Source organism: Alligator sinensis, unplaced genomic scaffold (assembly GCF_000455745.1).
Source record: "Alligator sinensis unplaced genomic scaffold, ASM45574v1 scaffold237_1, whole genome shotgun sequence".
Classification (NCBI taxonomy): Eukaryota; Metazoa; Chordata; order Crocodylia; family Alligatoridae; genus Alligator; species Alligator sinensis.
The window spans coordinates 1,498,688-1,504,869 of NW_005841849.1; positions in this window are offsets into that span (position 1 = coordinate 1,498,688).

Genomic DNA, 6,182 nt, shown 5'->3' on the forward strand with positions numbered 1-6,182 from the left:
CTGGGGGCTCGGCGCTGCGGGCGGAGGGGCGGGGCCCCGACTCCGCGGGTCGGTGCCTCGGACGCCGGTTCCGGCCCCGTGCGGACACCCCGAGCGCCCGGCGCTCCCTCCTCCCGACTTGACCAGGCCCAAAATGGCGCCTCCCGCGACCCCTCGGAGACAGGCCTTACGCATGCGCTACGCACGCGGCGGGTCAAGGAGCAACGGCGCCGCGCTCTTCTCGCAGCCCAGCGAGATCTCGCGAGGCCCCGGAGCAGTGACGTCGCCCTGATGTTCGGCTTGGGTTCCGCGCCAGCGACAGGGGGCGTTGCGCGGGCCGCGCCCGCTGTGCAACCGCACGGAGCATGCGGAGGGCGTCCTGCCCCCGTGAGGGATATCAGCAGGATCTCGCTTTTTTTCCTCTGATAAAAAAAAATCCCCAATTTTCGGATTTCAGAAAGTAACCCGAAATCCAGATTTTTCCGTAATCAAAATGAGACCATTAATATATTAAATATATAGATAGTGGTGTTTCATTTTAATTATGGAAAAATGTGGATTTTGGGTTACTTTTTTTAAATCCAAAAATTGGGGGATTTCTTTATCAGAGAAAACCAGGATCCCAGGGGCTCAAGAGTGAGGGGCCGAGGCTGGGCGCAGCCATACCACTGTCCCCCGCAACAATCATATGCCCCTCCCTCCCCCTGGCTCCCCTCCCCCCTCACCCAGGTCCTCTTTTTTGATCCTGAAAATATGGTAACCCTACGCCTGTGCAAGCACTTGCCTGTCCCAGTACACAGCCCATGACTGAATGTGTGTCACGGGCTTGACGCCCCCAGCAACTCCCAGGTCAGGCGCTTGCTAGCACTGGTCAAGAAATAAGCTGAGGGGTAATCAACCTGCAGCGGGGTGGTTCACTGCCTTGCACCAGCTGTCAGGAGCGCTGTCCTCTGCCCTACATGCCTGCGCAAGCTGCTTTGCAATGAGTGCAGGGCACCATCATAAACTCACAACCCAAATAATAACCACAGGTTATTAACGCATTTCATCTATGCTTGCTGGCTAGTCCTTCATCCATGTCAGTTTCCTCACAGTTACTCAGGGCAAGATCTAGCCCACAGAGCCCTATCATCCAGCCTGCAGTGCTGCCCATGTAGTGAACATGTTTGTTATTACCCTGAAATAGAATAGTTTTCTGATAGCATACTGTTAGGTTAACAATAATTTGGATTATTAAGAAGTATTAGCTTTGCAGCTGAATACAAGGCATGACCTGTGGCCTAGCAATGCCGCTGACCACGAGGCAGAATGATAGCTAAGCCTTTGCTTGTGTCAAGTAATCGTTTTAACTGTGTTAAGCATTTTCTGAGTAAAATGCAGCAAGTGAATCTGTGTCTGTGTGCTGTAAAATCAGCTACAGCAAGGAACAAGATAAGACAAAGAAGCCATTGTTCTAAGTACAGTGATCGTGTCCTTAAGAAGTATCTACTACTGCAAGTTCTTGCTAAGGTATCATAATGTTACTGTTACTTAACTTTTAGCTTTTAAAAAGTGCTAGTTCAGCTCAATAGAAATATGCTGTTATAAAGATTTGTAAAGCACCGCCCAAGTATTGCTTTTGTTAACCCTATAGTCTTGCCTTGTTGTAAAAAGTATAAAAGATTGCCTCACCCTTGAGGGGGGGCCATTTTGCCTCTTTACTGGCTTAATGGTCATTGCTCGAGCAAATATACTGCAGTAAACCTTTACCCGTGGTTGTCTGGTTCCTGTGCAGCTAGACAATGAACCCCAGGGAGTTTTCCCCCACCACACCCACAGGCCTCTGACCTGCTCGGCACAGGCAGCATGTGCTGACCCCAGCCCCTCACACTACATGGCATATACAAAGCCCATTTGGTGTGGGCTGCACATGAAGTGGGTGCTGGAGCTGACATGCTGCACAGCTCCTGAAACCAGTCTGGGGCTTGAGCTGCATGCAGCGCCCATGCCAGAGTGGCCTTGCTTTATAGATCAAGAGCCAGGCTGGATCACTCCCACAGACCAGCCACGCATGCCAGATCCAACATTTTGGGCCAGGCTGGCGCAGGCACTGTATGCAGCATGCACCCACATACCATGTGTAATACACCCCCAAATGAGCCCCGCATGCTGCGTGCTGCATGCAATACATGGACTAGTCCAAAGTACCTGTACAGGGTGTCCCTGTAGGCTGCAGCTGGCACACGAGGCCAGTTTGTGGACCCAATCCAACCCACAGACTGACCAAGCACCCTTCATCAGGCCTGTGGGGCTGGATGAGTTTGACACCCTTGGTTTAGCGAGTAAAAGGACTGATTTGTCCTGCCTGCTGTTCCAGTTCAAATTAGTTCACACATGGGACTGCTTTTCCAGATGTAAGCTGCAAAATGAACTGAAAATCAACCTGGACCACCTTGCCTGAAAGAAACAACACGGATGGAGAGATCTGTTTCTTTTTCAGGGATTATAAGACCCTGTAATACCTGTATACTCCAAATACAATTACGCTGCTCATTGGTGTCATATGCCTACATTACAGCTTTAGGGATGATTAATGATTGCCTATCTTGATGGGTAATTCTAAAACTGAGAGGCTGATGAAAGGGAGCAATACAGGTATTGTATATGGTTGTCCTGAAAATTATGAACGGTAGCCTCCATGCTTACATGTAAAATAAGACATCTTAATTTTCTTCCTTAGTACAAAAACAAATTCATCTGTGATCTCTCAACCCCCCCCCAACCAACAGTTGTTGCAGAATTTTCAGCTGGAATACTTGCAACACATATTAGGCATTTTTATTTCTCCTCTGCTACCTTGTGTTCCCAAGACAGCACTATTTTATAGGGTCATAGGGGTAGCAGTACTAAAATATTTTTCTTGGCTGCTGGCGGCATTTTAGAATTTATGACAGAGAACAAAGAATAAATTGAATTATTATTAATCACTTTTATTGCAGTAGTGGGAATAGGCTCCATTGTGCTAGGCACTCCAGAGACCATTTTGACCTGAGTAATGCCTCAAAATGTTGTATTTTATGAGTTTTTCACATTAGGGGGCTATATTAGCAATAGAATCAGGCATTTCTTGGATATAATTCTATTTATTTACCACGAGCGTACCAAGTCTTGTTTTGTTGAACACAGCAAGAATCAAACAGCAAGAACAGCATCTTGTCAGATTCTCCTGCAGACAGACAGCACTTAGCCAAGAAGCTCCCAGAGCTTCTCTGTGGGCCACATTCCAAGTGCTTATTCAGAGTATCCTTTGCTGTTGTGCTCCTTTTTGGAATTGGTTTTGTTTCTTACTGCTCTTCCCCCCCACATCTCTACTAAAACAATATCAGCACAGTCCCTCCACCCTCTGAGTGGCCTTCCATGTGCCTGTTGTTTTAGCAACCTGTTGCATTAGAGAAGCATAATAGCTTGCTACAATATCTTAAATGAAGGGTGACAGTGGCTAGGATTGCCAACCCTCCAGGATTGCCCTGGAGTCTCCTGGAATTAGATATAAATCTCCAGGAGACTGCTGAGAGTCACCTGGGAGATAAGTGATAGGGCATTCATTAAAATAAATATTAAATGTTGAATCGGGTTTATACAGGAGTCCAGTGGGTTTTCTAAATATAAGAGTCATGTGCATTTGCCTTCCTGATCTGAAGTCTATGCACCGTAATCCATAACTGATGTATTCAAGCACGTGGACACATTCGTGTTGTGTGTCGCGGGCACGCTGGAGTTCTGGAAACCTCCTGGAATAGATTGAAAAAGTGCTGGCAACCCTAGCAGTGACAGATTTAACCCAAGCCATACAAATATAAGTTAGCCTCCCTTTCAAAATATTTGAGGCTTAAAGTTAATGGACAAGTGGGGAGGGATAAATGTAAAGTAGGGGAAAGGGAGAGTGATGTAGTGTGTACCCATGGGGGTGGAATACATCAGACATGCCACAGCTGTACAGTCTAAGTTCCAGGCAGGGTTACACACATGGCAAGTTATTTGTTTGTAGATACAAACCATATTCTACAATGCCTTCTAGCATGGGTCCAAACTCCACTTAACGGAGACCAGAGAAAAAGACAGTAGCTACATTTATTGAAAATGAAGTTAGGGTTGAGAGTTAGAGCTAACATCTCCGTAAAAGTTAGGCGTTTCCCCACCTGTTTGGAAGAAGACAAGGAAGGAATCTTAAATCTAAATCCATCAGCCTCTGACAACTCCCCTGCGTAACACTGGAGAGTATGCACACATGTCACTTCCAATTGAGGTATTATCTCAGTAACGCTGAGTAGCTGTATGTCAGTTCCAATAAGACGTTACCTGTGTAACACTAGGTGAATGAGCAATTTGCATACATGTTTGTGCATGCGTGTGTGCTTTTGCCTCGTGAGCCAGAACTTGGTGCTGAATGGCTTGTAAGATGGGCTTCTAATGCTCTCTTGGCTGGATCCCAAAAGGAAGGAGGGAGTGACACTCAGACTGTAAGGGGATTGCACAGCAGGGGAGAATATCCTGCCTTCTAACAGGCAGAGTAGGAAGCACCACCTTGCCCTAGTGGAGGTGTGCAATGACACAGGCCCAAAAGCCACGCGGAGCTGCCTCTCTGTGCAACAGCACAGATGGGTTGGAATGAAGTAAACCTTCCCTAAGAGACAGGATGCTCAAGAAAATTCGGGAATGTACCTGCAAATCCATGGCTGGTATGTACTTCTTTAGTGAGCCTTATTCTCTACACTAGTGTGTGTCTTAGAACGAACTGTGGACATCAGAGCTACAAATCTGCTTAGGGAAAGGGAGCTAGCAGGGAGTTACGGAAGGCAGGGGGTTGGGGGGACTCTGGATGAACAGTAAATACTAAGCGATGGGTTATTATCTCTCACTGTACATTTTTTCAAAAACCCCTGAAACGTGGTTAGAACTATCCTAAATCTGTGCTCAGCATCTGGGATCCAGTGATATGGAAAGGTCCAGGCCAGTTTCCATTATCCAAAAAGAAAATTAGAGTTCTGGCCTCATGGGTATTTAAACCCTTTGATCCAGACAGCAATCTCTTAATTAGGAAGGAGTTAGGAAGAAGCAGTTTTATCAATGCTTATTCACACTAATGAACCAATTGTTTTCCAGAGCAGCTGGATTACTGTCACCTAAGATTATGTAGTTTTTAACCTATTGCATTTCAGACCTACTTATTCATCAAACTATGGAAATGATTTCTAGAAATGTCTCCGTCATCCTAATGTCAACTATAAAAGTGGGTTTACAGATCCTTGTACCTATCACTGTACTCAGCAATTAACATATCCACTTGCTGCATGATACCACTAATGGACAATAGGGCAGAAGTAAATATAAAAAGGGAGATGTGGAAAGAGATGGAGTGTCTACATCTGGCGGCTGTAGTGTTAGATCTTCTCTTACCTGTCTGCATTCAGTTCAGCACTCTCCCACTGTACCTATTATCCACTAATAGACAGTTAGACACATGCTTACACTGCAGAAGCCCTTACAAGCAACACTCTGCTCATTAATATGCCTATGTACTGTACAAAACTCTGTCATTGTACTCCTCCTTGGTGTATCAGTTCTTAAGCACTGTGGGTTGTGTTTTTGTGCCTTTTAAATACCATTATTCTTGCATTGTTGATCCACAGTGGCACTGGTTCCCATTCCCAATCCGTACTTCTGTGTTACAATGACAAGGATGCTTATCACTAGTTTGGTTTCTTACATTCTTTTAGACAGCCCCAGTTCAGGTTATTCATTCTCCCAGTGTGCTGCAGCACCACAGAAATACATTACCACTGCCAGTGTAAACTTCAAAAGCTCCCTAGTTTTAGCCACTTAAAACCCTTTAAAAATTATCAAGTGAAAATAAAATCTCTCTGCCTCAAAACACACTCAAACTGGAAAGCTTTTTAAATTGCTGGTTTGTTAGCAGTAGGGTTGCAGTGCTGTTATAACTGAGATGGTCCAGAAAATATACAAGAGGCAAGAATTTTCTTGGTGACATCTTTTATTAGACCATCTGCATAGTTAGGAGAGATGTTAGAGAAGCATAAAGTGCTTTTGCTCCCATCAATGTTAGCAGGCTTTTAAATACATTTGTTTTAGCTGTTAAGAAATGTTTTAAGTGCTGTTTGTTTTCTGATCATTCTGAAGTAGTTTTGCTAGTGAACTTCTGACTG